Source organism: Seriola lalandi, unplaced genomic scaffold (genome assembly GCF_002814215.2).
Source record: "Seriola lalandi dorsalis isolate HSWRI2012SDOR001 ecotype SW California unplaced genomic scaffold, Sedor1 jcf7180002054770, whole genome shotgun sequence".
Classification (NCBI taxonomy): Eukaryota; Metazoa; Chordata; class Actinopteri; order Carangiformes; family Carangidae; genus Seriola; species Seriola lalandi.
Genome location: NW_019525323.1, coordinates 57,211 through 73,017, shown reverse-complemented (window position 1 = coordinate 73,017; position 15,807 = coordinate 57,211). Strand labels below are relative to the sequence as shown.

The following is a 15,807-nucleotide window of genomic DNA, read 5'->3' as shown; positions in this document are numbered from 1 at the left end:
AATCTTACTGTTGTCCGCTTCACATTACCAGCCACACAGTTACAGTATAGTGTCTGTATGTTCGTCAGGAGCTGCCTGCACAGGAATGTGGGTAATGTGTAACCCGACTGGCTCCAGGCCAGAGCGACTGGACAGCAGATTGACACCAGCGACAACACACACTCACACCTCTCCGTGAATGCGAGTGTGTGTCTGTGCATGTTTGTCCTCGCCGCGGCTCTCGGTCCAGCTCTAGTAGAGCTGAAGCTGAGAGTATATGAAGTGAGACACAGGTATTATTATTGTTTATAGGTGTGTAATCAGCAGGTAAACGGTTCATTAATGAATCACTGATGTATAGGGCTGCTAAAGGTTCAGTGTGGGGACTTCTACACAATATCATCAACATTTTTGTTCACATTAGCAGCTCTCTGAGATGACCTGACCTGACCAGCAATTCACTCTTTGTTTTGAGGCATTCAAGGTCCAAAATTGGTCAAAATGATCAAGTGTAATCAGCTTTTGTAATCAATGTGTCTCTCACAGACTCTATATGTCTGTATGTTAACATAGCTGCCAATAGATCAATGTGGTCCATTTCTGATATGAAGAATCAATTGGAGTTTGATTGATTACATATTTGTCGATGACTGTAAAAGTGTTTGATGATATGATTTATTGATTTATATTTGACAGTTAAGACCGATATCAGCTGTCAGGCACCAGTTCACAGTTTTTTACTGGACAGAAATAATGTAAGAGAAGTAAAGGAATACAAATATTTTCTGATTTGGTTAAAAAAATCCACTTAAGACTTTTTAAGTATGTATTTCTGTCTTTGCCTTTCTTCTGAATCACTGGGCTGTTTAGGAACATGATGGTGGCATGCCTGCTTATCTGTGGAGTGTGTGTGTGTGTGTGTGTGTGTGTGTGTGAGTGTCTTTGACGGATCACTGCAGTATTTTAAAGGATAAGATGGTGGTTTGGCTGCCCCAGATGTGTTTTATTTATTTTTGGTCTCTTTTCTAACCCTGCTGGTTTTAAATTAGAGCCTGTCTGTCTTAAAAATCTCCCAGCTAGTCCATTGGTTGTTCTCAGTGCTGCTGCATGTATGTATGCATGCGTGCACGTGTGTGTGTGTGTGTGTGTGTGTGTGTGTGTGTGTGTGGGTTTGGCTTGATTTAGTGCAGATGTACCGTAGATTTCACCCTGCAGCTGAACCTGCTTTGCTGATGGTTTTTTTTTTTCTGCAGCTGGGTGGGCTGTTATACCAACATATAATGTTAAAAATCATTCACTCTGTGTGCTGTCCAGGAAGTAGCTGAAAACAGAAGGTACTTACAATTTAAATTATCTCTGTGCTCAGTAATAGCTTCCAGTCTTTGGCCCATGAAGGCGCAGTGTAGACTTTAACACACCACCCGCTGAAAACATGAGTAAAACTCTGATCGAGTTTACTACCACATAAACTCAGCAATGGGTCAGGGTGCCGCCTGACTGAACATACTGTATAATAAGCTTTCAGTACGTTTTTGATTCTGTTCTTTGTTTTATAATGCTCTGTGACGACAGCATGCGGGCCCTATAGGTGCATTTCTGGATAAACCACATGAGAAACACATTGTAAAAACGGCTTCTGAATATTCCTGTAGAAGAATTAGCTGCAGGCTGTGTTGCTACAAAGCCAACGTTAGTATTAACCGCTGTTAACTTACGCTGCGAGTTCAGCATCAAACGTCATCCCTTTTCTCAACAGCTGTCTCCAGCAGTGGAAACCAATCGTCTTATTTCTCTTCTATTTCTATCACGGCTTTTCTTCTACTGAAGTTAGCATGCTAACCAGCTTGTCCCGGCTAGCTAGCTTGGACTGTCTTGTCATTTTCCGATACCAAGTCACTCTGCGCTGAAGAAGTAGATGCTCAGAGGACGTGTTATAACCTCGTCTTGGAAACGCAACGATTTCTGAAGCTCTCACCAAGACTGTGAAGAAAACAGTTGTTAATGCTAATGCTAGCTATGTAGCAATAGCTAAACTTACAAATAGCTCCTTTAAATTCTGAAAATAACACATTTCTCATTCTTAACTCGAAATTTAGCTTTGGTGTAATTTAGTAGACTGATACTGGTGGTTTTTTAACTTTAGTTTTATTGTGTAGCTACACGTACATGTTAGATATGGTAGAACAAGACTAAGAACCTACAGCCATGCTTGCAGCTCTGTGAGGGTGTAGCCTTAGGCACAGCGATGGTTCGAGCTAAATACCAACATGCTAACAGTGACAATGCTAACATCCTGATGTTAAAAGGGTATATTTTTTACCATATTATCTTAATTTAGTGTGTTAGGATGCTAAGCTATGCTATGCTAGGATGCTGTCAATAGTTCTGTAGGTATTTAGGCAATAAAACCAAAGTATTGGACAACCGCTAGATAGAAAAATTAGGGGATTACCAAAGTGATCACAGTTCATCCTGAGGGGAACATAAATGTCTGAACCAGATTTCATAACAGTCCATTCAATAGCTGTTGAGATATGTAGCTAAAATTCAAAAATGTCAACACTGAATGTTTTCACAGAATATGCTTTGATCCAAAAATATCAGTGACGACCATCAAAACCTATTCTGGTCAAACAATAATACATTTTATTACTCAGTATTTCCTGCCACAAAAGGCCTGTCTTGTCTTTCTGTAAAAAGGTTAAGACTCTGGCTGCATCTCTGCACCAGAACCAAGACTTATGGTAAGACCAAACCACACCACATGGAGACATGACTTCTCATTTGGGTTTGGCTGATTCTATCCTGAGCCTCCCATTGTCCAGAGCAAACATTTGCAAGAGTCCAAAAACATTCAGATTTACTGCCCTGGTCTATAAAGCATTGTGGTTATTAATCAATATGAATGTACCAGTATAATTTTTACCCTGTTTTCAGTTGGTTTCTATTTTGATACTTGAGTCTTATGGAGTTGGGAGTGGGGATTAGTTGCAAAAGAAAATTGGACTGATGGTAAAATGGAGCTTCTTGCCTGAGGCCTCTTCTCAGGTTCATTGAGTGAATTTGAGGCAGAGCAAACATTTGTAAGGACTAGGCACAAAACAAACTGACCATTAGCAAACACCTTGGGGGCTCAGGCTAATTTTCACAGAGTATAATTACATTCAAAACGGAAGAAAAAAAAGATAATTATCCTCATTCTAGCTGGGGTGCTTTGGTTTTGAGCTCATTAAAACATTCACTGCAGGTAAAGGCTGTTAAAGTATGAAAAAAAATCACATTGTTTTTATTTTAAAATGGCTGTGTGTAGCTACTGGGACATTGGGTGCTAATCAGGTGAAATTTAAGCTTTACCTCCCACGAACAACACACTGACATACCTCTAGCATTAAGGCATTTAAAATGTCAGCTGCCAGTGAGATCGTTCCACCCAGTGAGACGGGTTTATACACGGGCCTTAGCAATTAAACACACACACACACACACACAATGCGTCAGTCCAGCGGCAGCAAGTAGCTATTAAATGCCTTTGGTGTCTGTATTTTTAGTTTACTTGATGCTGGCTGGAGCAGGAAAAACATGATGCAGAGGACAAAACTTGGAAAGCTAGCCATAGTTTGTTGCCTGTTGATCGAGGTAAGAATCTTCAATCTTCAAAATGTCTGTGTGTGTTTCAGGTTATAAATGAAAACAGGGTCAAATCTCTCAGATCTGCTGAGGGCCGCTGTTCGGTAGCTGACCCCTGACATTTATTTTAGGAATGTGCGTAACTTATATTGTTGTCGGTGGTGTGTTTTTCAAGCTTTGTTATGAATGAGCTGAGGTTTGAGGGCTCCATGACTCGGTGGCCCTGCCAGTGAGGAGAGAAAGGACGCCCTCATTTTGCCTGTGGGCACTTCAAATGTCAGCAGAGGGTAAAAAGTGCAAGCTTGACTATAACTTGCCTGCATTGTGTTGCGTTGCATTGCATGCGCTGCGTCGCTATGTTGTGTGTGCTGTGTTGCAAAGCTCCGTCCACTTTCATGAAGCTCAACACCTGAGGCTTTGAGTGTGAACATATCAGAGTTGGCATATTTCAATATCTTATGCTACAAATACTAGTTTTTATGTTTATTTCTTATTTCATTTAGGCTAATAAAACAAGACAAGATGAAGGGAGAAAAAAAGGGAATTTGTTAACTTGAATATTCATTTATTTATTTTATTTTGAAGTAATTTCTACATGGTATATAGCAGTACACAGGTTCACCCTTTATATGTAGATGCTTATCTTCATTGCAAAAATTCTGGGTTTTAGAGTCCATATTGTCATGGAAACCATAGCCACAGAAGTGTGAACATTATGTGAGGCAAGTCCAGTTTATCAGTTTATTTATTTTTTATTTATGCATGCATACTGTTGTTAGTGAAAGCTGATTTTGTTTTTGCAAATTTAAAGTTTCATTCATGTTAGTAAACTTAAAAAAAAGAGTCAACTTTCTGGAGAAAACCCACTTAGGAAAGTTTAAAAGGAATGAAAGAGAAAGAGAAAGAGAAGGGAAATGTTGGAGGGTAAGGAAGGGAAAGGGTGTGGGATATTAGGCTGGTCCAGATCATTGGTTTCTGGACCTCTGTGGTAAAGCATTTCGGATGGGCGGGAGGCAGGTGTTTGAGTCAGAGTACTGGAGGTTACGGACGGTGTCTTTAGCTGGATTGGAAATGGGTGGGAGGAAGGTTGTACTCAGGTCAGCCTCACTGCTTTTCTTATGCATCATTGGCAGATTCTGCTGTTCCTCACACTGGGGGTTCTGTGTGCAGTCCCTTGCCTTCCTCTCCACTTCCTTGCAGCATTTTTCAGAGAGTCCCATGGTCCTGAGCTTCTTCAGCTTCGTCTCTTTGACCTCATTGAGGCGCACAAGTCTTTCATGGTCTTCATTGGTCAGCTCATGCGCCTGCTGGAAGATCTCTCTGCGCTTGGCGATGGCTGAGAGCTCATGTTCCCTTATCTGTTGTCGGATTGTGTCTGCATGACGCAGCGCTTTCTCACGTTGCTTCTCCTCCATCTCCTTCTGTCTGACTAGTGCCTGCTCTTGCACTTTCAGCACCCTGTTAAAGTCGGCCCTCTCCCGGCCAGCCTCCATGGACAGGAAGCGCTCTTTGCAGTGAACCTGCTCCATGCGAGCTGCCCTCAGCATGGCTTCTTCTTGTGCTTTCTTTAGAGCCAGCTCTTTCTGTTCTCTCCTCCATTGTCTGTCGCTGATTTCTTGGATCCTGCGAGCGTGGCGTTCATTCTGCTCTGCCATGTAATCTTTGACTTTCTCCTGCCGGGTCCTCAGCCTGGATATCACCGACTCTTTCTCCCTCTTGACACGTTTCTGCTCCGCCTCATATTCAGCCTCCTGCTCCAGTTTCCTTTGGTTGTATTCCATAATTCTCAAGTCAGCCAGCCTCTCCTCCTCTCTCCTCTGCTCCTTGGCCTGAATATTCTCAGCATTGATTCGCATGACCTCCATGTGCAAACGCTGCTGCTGCAGCTTCTTCTTCTCCAAGGCCTCGAGGTCTTCCAGGTTCATTTTCTCCTGGGTCTCTTGCATGTGTTGTCTCTCTAACTCTTTTGTCACGTCTTGCAGTTGCTTCTCCTCCAGACGTACTTGGATCTGATGGTGAAGTTGCTGCATTCCTTTGACCCTCTGCTTTTTTTGCAGCTCCTCAATCTGACCCTCGGTCTCCAAGGCCTTGAGGCGGTCCACCTCCATCATGGCATCAAGACGCCTCTCCTCCTTTGACAACTTTGCCTGGATCTTTTTCTTCTCCTGGATCTGTTGATCGCGGATTGATTGGCACTGAGCATTCAGGATCAGCTTGTTGAGATTCTTGATCTCTTCTTCTTGTTCCATCTCAGCGTTGACCCGCTTCATCAAGTATTCCGACCATTTCTGGGCATCTCGTTCCAGGTCAGCCAGGGCGGGGTTCTCTGTACGGGACAGGTCTATCTCATAGAGTTGGCGCTTTCTTTCCTCTGCAGCTTTGAATTCTGCCTCTTTCTTCCTCCGATAAGCTTCCTTCAAGGCCTCAGTCTCCTCCTTTGTCGTAACTTGGGATGCTGAGATGATTCTCTTAAACTCAGCTGATGGAAGATTGATGGAGTCTGAAGGATCCCTCGGGATCTTGATACTGCGAATTTGGTCCCTGGTGATGATTTGAATAGTCTCACCTTTTTGGTATTTCTTGGACTTGTCTGGTGGTCTCGCTTTTTGGTTCCCAAACAGGGTTTCGTCCACCTGAGAGGTAGGGGCCACTGTGCGGTACCGGTACTGTCTGGTCTTTGAGGTCGTTTTGCCGGATGCCTTTTTCATGGTCCTCGGTTATTGGAGTACAGGGCAACAGAAAACAGTTTGGAAAAAAAAAAAAGTTTGTGAAAAGGGAACTTTTGTAGTACTTGTCTTCACAGACTTGATAATACAAGGTAAATGCTTTGTTATAAAGCTACTTACCTAGAATCCAACATCAAAGGCAGCTGCTGACATCACTGCTGACATCACCTGTTGAGAGCTACATTCCATATCACTGATGACATCACAGCTTATGTGACATCAGTTTTAAAGCATGTTATGTCTCATTAAAACTGGCCTGATGCTTCCCTTCCTTCTCCTGCTAACAATGCTCTATGCAGGAGGGGGTGGGGGCTAGTGGTAAAAAAATAAATAAATAAATGAAAAAAATAATTATAATAACAGTAATCTTAATTTGTATAGCAGCCTCAATACAAGCTCAAAGTGCATCATAATACAAGAAATTTCATGCACATAAAAATCTAGATAAAAATGAAAAAAGATGTCATTATCATTAAAAAAAAAAGGTCAAATGTGTCTTATAATAAAAATAAAATCCTTTGAAATTTTTCACATTGGCCAAATTTTCAGAAAATCAAAATAAACTACATAGAAGACTGTTTATTATTGTGTGTACATTACTATGTAAATGAATCACGCCCTATTTATTTATTTATTCAACAGTTTTTAATCATCTGCAACACAAATTATATTCAGCTGCAGTCAAACTAGCCATCAAAGCGCTGATTGGCTGTCGAGTTGTATTGGGCGTGACCGCTTTAACTATCACACAGGTGATTGGTTGGCTCGAGTTGGTGCTCGTAGTGGGCGTGGTCTTACTGTAGCTGGCTGTCACACAGATAAGTTAGACCAATACATTCAACAGTGTAACGGGACCGGCGTCGTTGAAGCGGAGTTTTACTCGGGGTTTTTTTTTCCTCCGTTTTCTCTCCCTCTTAAGTGGTGAATTATTAACGGTTGGCGGACACATTTTCTTCGTAACACCTCGCACTTTCTTGTCAAAAATGGGAACATTTTGAATGAGTTTGAATGGAGAGTGCGCGTGTTTGACGGGAGAAGAGGAAGGTGGATCGAGGAGACAAGTTGAGCGGATTTGAAACAGGAAACCATCCACGTCCTGAGCGAACAGCGATTCCCCCAGTCAAGGCGACACAGACGGCTTGTCCGCCCGGTTTTTTCTCGGCGTGTTTTGGAGTTTAATTTGCAATTAGTTCAGTTTTTTTTTTTTTGGGGGGGGGGGGAGTTTTGATGCGGCCGAGTTCGAGTAGAGAAGTTTTCCCCGCAAATGACGTGGAATAGCACGATGAGCAGTGGCTACAGCAGCTTGGAGGAGGACTCCGAAGAGTATTTTTTCACGGCCAGGACCTCTTTCTTCAAAAAACCTTCCGGCAAAGTCACAGAAAGCAAGGTAAACATGATAAATACTATGTGCTTATTTCAGTATAATCCCCCCCCCCCCGTAAGGTGCTGCTTGGTAAACCTACTCTTAAAAGTCCACTTGTCTCAGTCAGAAGGGGCGTTGCTCAGAACTTCATTCAACAATCTGCTAATTCAATATTTAATAAATCACTAACAAAAGCACATATGAAATATAAATATCCTGAAGAGGATTTACAATTATTTAGGAGTCATACTTGAGTTCGGCATTCATTCAGTATGAAAAAAACTGCACTCATTTAAATTAAATGATCACTTTAAAGTTGGTTCACCTGTTGTGTCCTGTTACCTTCGCCCAGCAATATACACTGTGGATGAAGCAGAGCCAGTAGTAAAGCTTATGAGTTTTTAGATTGTCATCTATGCCGAATTTACCAGAAGACCCTTAACATTTTTTAATTTATAAAGTTTTATGTTCTACTTTTTGGCTTTGACTTGCCTGTGAACTAGGAAACATTAAATCGACAGAATTGTCAATGTGGTTTTGGTGGTTTAAGTGTTGGGACAAGTTGTAGGAATAATTTGCATTACAAAAACAACATCCAGTCCGAGTCTGTGGCTTAATCCCCTTTTGACAGTTATTGGGTTTAGCCTACATTTCATCTGACAATAAGTGTTGAGTTCCCCCCCCCCTGTTGCAGATCAGTGTCTTTAAAATTTAAAGTTGTTTTACCTATTTGCACATAAACACAGAATAAAGAAAAATAATATAGAAGTAGGAGACTGTGATTAGCAGGTCAGTGGTTATTACACTCGGATGAGCCCATCACAACCCCCCAACCTTGTGGCCCATTTTGGCCCCCACCCACTAGTTGAAACAAGCTTAAATTAAATAATGCATTCCAACCTAGATTTCAATTTGTTTTGTGACGTCTTTCCTTGCCTGCAGACTGTGAGAATTAGGTCTGGACTGAACATTGGATTGAGTCAAAATCAAAGTCGTCCGGCTTTATCATGTCTGGAACTCAAAAAAAAAAAAAAATTAGGTCACTCTTCAGGTCCTTGTGTAAATACAGGCCTGCTACAGTCTTCAAGTGGCTCACTCACACAGATGCATTCACACACATGCTCACTGTGTCTCAGACAGTCTTGCAAACACAGCTGGTTTGTGCCACACTTTCAACACTCAGCATACTGTAGCAGAATCAAGCTATTCTTCTCCTCTGCCCACATAATGTGTGTGTGTGTGTGTGTGTGTGTGTGTGTGTGTGTGTGTGTGTGACATTGGGTTTCTTGCATATTCTACAGCAATACATGACCCCTTAACTTTTCCATGAAGGGCCCTTTAACGCACGTCCTAATTCCTCATGGCAGTGTGTTTATGTGGATGCACAATGTGGCCCATACAGTGCTGCAAGAGAGAAGGTTGTGACCTGTTGGCGTCTTAAACTGTGGCTCCGGACCTGAAATGGGACGCTGGAAGCAGCCTGGCGGTTTCCCACACGCCAGCAGTAATTACAACTAGACAGAGGACGCGTCCTTTGGGGGGGGAAAATGTGTGGGAGCGCCGTATGAAATTGCTGGTTCTGTAATCGGGAAAAATAGAAAGTTATGGTGAGAGTTGATGTGTATGTATGTTTACCAATGAGTTGTTCTTGTATGGAGGCTGTAATAGATTACAGGAGTTGCCTGAGGCTTGGAAATTTGAGAACGTGGTAACCGTAGTAAAACTGACAGCATGCTTTAAATGACACTGAAATTGTTGTGTCAGCAAACGCCAGACGACACAACTTTGAAACGAGACGTTCGAATTGTCCTTAAAACTATTGACTTAAATCTAAATTATATACTTGCCATTTCTGTACTGCAAGTTTCTTGTTACTTATTGACCAACACATAAACAAATACTGATATATCTCTGATAAGCGAGCTCAGGCCATTACAATCAGCAAAGTCATTATTAGTCAGGGTGTAATCAAAGTTAAACACAGTACTTTGTTCAGTTGCAAACATGTTTTTTTGAGTGCTGCATTTCTTATAGTAGTGGTGACAAAACAATGGGAATATTTCCCATTATATACTGTAGAGTTGATTTGGGCATTACATCCAGTTAGATTTTCCCACACACAAGTTTTTCCTTTAAAAAGTTTCCATTGAAAAGCCATTGAAAGTGCAAATTGGCTGCAAAGAATGGTGCATTCATGTGTGTTTTTATAGATTAGAAAATACGGAAGTTTGTGCTCTGTATACTTGTTGCAGTAGCAGCAGCAAGGCCATTCGTAGCTCTTAATCAAGGTGCCAGGCTGTGGTCCATATGAGAAATCGGAGTTTAATAAGCTCCAGTTTAAACAGAGAGAGCGAGGACAAACAGAGAGGAGAAGAAGGGCTGAAGGACTGATGGTCAAACAGGGAAATGAGATGTATTAGTCTGAGGATTCATCTCTAGACTGAGAGACTGAGGGTTTATACCCTTTCCCCATCCACACACACACACACACACACACACGCACACACACACACACACACACACACACACACACACACACACACACACAATCTCGCCCGCCAACCCTCCCATCCACCTTTTCGGTGTGTGAATGGAGTTTCTGTCGGGAAATGTCACGCTGACCAGTGGGTTTCTGTGTCTCATGAAAAAACACTAAAGGGTAATCCCACCCAACCCCCAGGACACACACACACACACACACACACACACACACACACACACACTCACACTCACAGACTGTAGGCTTACTGTGTGGCATATTCAACCATCTTTCAGACGTGATGTCGGGAGCTCACGGCCATGTTGCAGCAGGGACACTCCCACTGACCTCAATTAATCTCATTTTTAACAATAGAGAAATTTATGTAGATCACTCTTAGATTAAAGGGTCAGATGCAGGAAAAACACACTTTACAGGGCTAAAGGACACACACACTCAAACTCACACTTTTGGGAAATTTACAGTTTCCAGTTTTGGTGCTAGAACATAAAATAAATCTGGCAATTTGTGAAGTTTCTATATGGAGCTTTATACTTTGTTATCATGGATTCATTAACCCTGAATCAGCTTTTTACCATCACATGACCCCACATGGGTCTACACCCAAAGTGGAAGTAAAACTACAATGTTTTCATTTTTTAAAAAACAGCAAAAATGTAAATCAATGAGTAAAAACAGGTTGGAGGCGGCAAAGTTGTCCGTCATGGGAAATTCTGCAGGTTTGATGTCCCACATCATACTCTGAATGCCCCAGAATCAGGAAATACAAGTTCAAAACAGTAAACATTAAACAGAATGGAAACATAGATAATATTTCTTTGTCTTTATTTGACCTTTTCTACCAAAAAGCAGCACGAAACACCTCCTCGTATGTGACAAATTACTGGTTTGGAATCATAAACCTTTGAAAAATTAGGTGTTTTTTTGTATTTTGGTTTGGTTTGCTTGTTTGCTCATTTTTATTGATCAGATATTTTATGATTTGATACATAATTTTAGTAATTTGATGCTGTATTTTATTTATACAAAGCTTGCATACAAATGCTTGTGTTTAGATGGCGTTTAATTTGGAATAAATATAAAAATAAAAACATTTCCTAATTTGATAGTGCAAACAGTACCTAGTTCTTATATACACTCTATACAATATACAACCTATTCAATGGAAATATTCAACTTGAGCTCAGAAATCATAAAAGCTACCACCTCCTAAAAGCTGAACTCCCGGCCTATAAATCGGCTTATGATTTCAGCAGCAGTGTAACATGACAGCATTAACGTTTTTGCCCTCATCACCGCTGTGTCACAGATTCATGAGAAGAAAAACTCGGCTCTTTGCGTGTGTGCGTGTGTGCGTGTGTGCGTGTGTGTCAATCCTTAGAATAGGAAGTGGTATTTCCTTACAAGTCGTTCAGTGAAGTGTGTGTTCACAGAAAAGCCGACTTGGGCCGCAGTGTTTACAGCTACAGAGACGAAGCTCAGGCTGTGTTTGCCTTTTTAAAATGAATTGATATCATAGTGTACAGCACAGTGTGTGATAACTGCAGATTTATGGTGCAGTATTTTTATACCTGGCCACACCCTGCAGCCCGCTGAAGGTGTGTTTTACAATATCTTTTAGATGCATTCAAAACCAGTCTTTGTGACACTTGATTACTTTATCTCTGCTTTTAGGTTTATTCTTGTTTATGTGTGTGTGTGTGTGTGTGTGTGTGTGTGTGTTATGGGAATTTTTCTTAGAGTCCCAGCTCGCTTTAAAGTGAGGTCATTCCCCACTGTTGAACTTAGATTTTAACTTCCTTATCAGCCGCTGTGGGAAAAAGCGCCTTATGGGTTTTATCTCCAAGGGCAACTGATAGACGGACAGACTGCCTGACTGAGTGGGAGATCTTATCTCTCAATAACCTACTATGATATCAGCGCAGCAAACTGACACACCTCTTTCTGCTTTTCAGACTTCGGTCATACCTCACCTGTAAACTGAATCTGTTTCAGTCGGAGCGTTTATTGAGCGTTCAGTGTTTTTATTATTTATTATTCGTCTCCTGTTGCAATGATTCCAATTACTTTTGCCCTTTGACCCCTTTTAGAGAACAATGTCTACTTAATGACCTCTAATGACCCCTCGTCACTGGTTGTGCAGGTCTATGGGTTGTGACCTGAAGACTGACATTCTTCGACTTGAATTAAAAGTGTAAAGGGCTGCAGCTGAGTTATTTTTATTATTGTTTAATCTGATGATTATTTTTTTTTAATTTATCGATTAATGGCTTAATCTATGAAAAATTGGCAATCTTTTTAAAAGCGGCTTATTCATCATGAATAATATGAACAGTAATATAAAGAACATATCCTTATATGTGATAAATTTTATCTCAGAAATTAGTTCAAATATAATTAGTGTTTCTTTTTTATTGATCAGGGTGGAAGAGCCGATGAAACGGCATTAAAGGTTCGGTCACATCAGCATTTAAAATGGAGAAAGTCTAATCAGTTCAGTCTAAAGCTTTGGCGTATTTTCATTATAGTGTCATCTCTCTCTCTAAAATCCTGTGTTTTCTTTCCTGTCCTCATGTACATGTGAATCCAAATCCGTCCTTTCCCACATTCTCCCCCTCTAGATTTCCTTCCACCCCACTCTGTTTTCTCCTCCTCACCCCCCTCCATCCCCTTTCTCTCCTCCCGTCGTCCTGGTTCCTCCCGCATTGTATGTCACTTCCTGCCTGTTCTCTGCCCTGCTTCCTGTTCTCTCAACGCCAGCAAGGCCGCCCTCGGTTTGTTGTTGTTTAGTCACTGCGGCCGAACTGATTAACATGTTGGTGACTCGAGGCACCTGCTCTACTTGCTGCAGAGTCACAGAATGAAACGGTTTAAAGATGTTACACCTTTTGTTGGTTGGCTAAAACACTTATCATCTGCTTTGATGAGATAAAGACGTACACTTCCATGTTATTTCCTTGTTTCATCACATTTACTAGGACAGTGTTTTTCAGAAGTTTGTTTTCTAATTATTTAAGGTCATATGGATTATTGCCTAAATAAGAATCACACACTCATTTGACTATATGGTGCTTACTGTACACTCCTCTTCCAGGAAGGTTAATATTTAAATCCATAAAAGTGTATTTTTTTATGATGTTCATTGGTGTTATTTGGGGTGCTAAGCTATAAAACTTTACAGGAAAACCATATGAGTGGTTCCCAACCTTTTCCAGCCAATCAGAAAGCCCCTGTATTTAGATTTTCCTGCTCACTTGGTAACTGGTTTTCAGGTATTATTAATTTGCAACTGGGAAACGTAGGACATGTTTGATACAAGAGAGTTTATCCCATCATATAAAGGAATTAACCGTCTCCCTTTTTCCTGCAACCACTTTCTTGTTTCTGAAACCTGGGGCCAGTTTCACAAAACACCTTAAAGTTAAGATTTCCCTTAAAGTCTGAGTCAAGGTTTCCTTAAAATAAAACCAGTTGCACAAAACACCCTTAAGTCTTCTCCTTAATTTTTCCCTAAAATTGTCACTTAAGTATTTAAAGTTTTCTTCTCATCTTAGTCTTCAGTGCTTCACTACGTCAATTAAACCGTTGCACAGAAGACCTAAGTAAGGTCTTTTGTTCCTGACTGAAACTGTGTCACTCTCCTGACACAGTTCCTGCCATGTTGATGTTAGAGCTGTAATTTGGCAAACGTTTGGCAGCAGCGCCCAGTTTGAGCCTGGCAGCAGCCTCCTGTCTGATACTGTATCTACAGTATAAGCCTATAAGTTCAGGTTTGAGTCTTGAGTCGAGCCGTCCTTGGCCCGTTTTGATCCTCCCCAAAGACTCTTAGGCCACATCCACTGATGCGGATTAAACCCGTGACCCACTAAGCATCACTCCTCTTTTAACGGCTGGTAAATAAAGTCTCAGATTCTTTTTCCTTTGGTCGTTAAATTAAACTTAATGTAAATACGTGTTGCGGGAGAGTCACGCAGTCCAATCTGTTGTTGAAAACAATGAAGCCAAAAGAGGATTTCACAAGAGTCTGTGATTAAAGCTTCCTCATTCGCCGTAAGTTGGTCATCCTGCAGATCAAGCCTCATATGAGTGACTGTAGCTGTGTCCCAGTTCAGAGGTCGCATCCTTTGGAGAACCAGAATGAGAGGATTTGCGCTTTGCATCACCAGCTGAGCACGTCCTCACCGTTGCATCACAGGTTGTGGCTCCTGACACCTAGCAGCTTTAACCACACATAACTTGATGTTTTAAGGACCTTAGTTTGAACTGTTGTACCGTCTTAAACTGAGCTCAAACCAAACACTTGGATTTGGAAATGTAATCCTCAGGCTCTCTGACGGTGTTGTTTGCTCTCATATTCTTTTCATCACCCCGGCGCAATGAATCTTGGGATATGTTGAGCCACGAAAGAAAAAGAAGGCAACATTTCTCAGTCACATTTGAAGGAGCCTTTGAGAGTCTAGTTGCGTTGCCGGGCTTCAAATGAGCGATGCGGCGCCTGGATTGGCACACAGTTTACGTGTCCTTTATATGAATTGCCGTTGCGCTTTGAAGTCCTTGCAGTCAACCTTTTTAACAGTGTTTACACTGGCAACACCGCCATGTTAACCATAAACACAGGACGTCACGTCCATGGGAGCCGCGATGATTGTACCTCATCCGACTTGATGAACCGGCTGGAATTGGAATGGGAAGGTTTTATTCAGCAGCAATGGTGTCAGCCTGTGGTTAATCGGTAGTAAACTTTGCCTCTACCTGCCAAGAAAAATGTTATCAGTCTGACTTTCGTTTTCATTTTTTGTGTTCCTTGCTGGTCTGAACGCTGCTGAGATCAATTCAATTTACAAGGACAATATATTTCTCAGCAACAACAGTGTTAAAGTTCGAAGTATCTTTATTGTCCCTTACAGGGAAATTGAATCGCAGCCAGGCTTTATAACTACGCACATACAAAGACGCGCACAGCGCCAACGGTTACAGACATCAACAGACAGTCACTTCATGGTGTAATGGCAGTAATAACATTTACAAGGCCCCTTTTTAATATTACCCAGCATTGCAATTACAGATCAGGTCAAAAGTAGAGGATTGATTAAGTTTTCGTCATTACTTTGCACATATGAGCTTATGTTAACAGAGTTGTGTGTGTCAGTATGTGTGTGTGTGTGCTGCAGTTTGGTGTTTTGAAGTCCAGTCTCTGTTGACCGTCTGCAGGTTACATAAAGCTTTTTTTATGAGACTCTCTCTCTCTCTCTCTCTCTCTCTCTCTCTCTCTCTCTCTCTCCACGACGACGCTTTCCTTTTCTAAAGGAAACATAAGTGGAATTGTTCTAAACTGTGCAGCCCTCGCTATCTCTTCAAACACAGCCGGAGTGCTTTTATGCCTGGAAACACACACACATATACACGGACACACACACACACACACACACACACACACACACACACACACCCCTCCTCTAACTCAGCAGTGGGCTGTGGTTTATAATAAGATAAATCTGCCTTTGAAAGGAACCACCTGCGTCATGGAGAATATGAGGTGTTTGTCAGGACTGTGTGTGTTAGAGAGAAAAGTGGGAGAGGGAAAGAGTTCATATATACATATATGTGTGTGT

At 41.5% G+C, this 15,807-nt stretch overlaps 1 protein-coding gene and 1 pseudogene across 1 annotated transcript in view; one reads left to right on the top strand and one right to left on the bottom strand.

Moving 5' to 3' along the window:
• Positions 1-15,807, top strand: part of rassf3 (Ras association domain family member 3) — a 75,133-nt gene that overhangs the window by 29,482 nt on the left and 29,844 nt on the right. The gene's annotated exons all lie outside the window — the stretch shown is intronic.
• LOC111669096 (cilia- and flagella-associated protein 45 pseudogene) lies at positions 4,572-6,314 on the bottom strand (annotated as a pseudogene).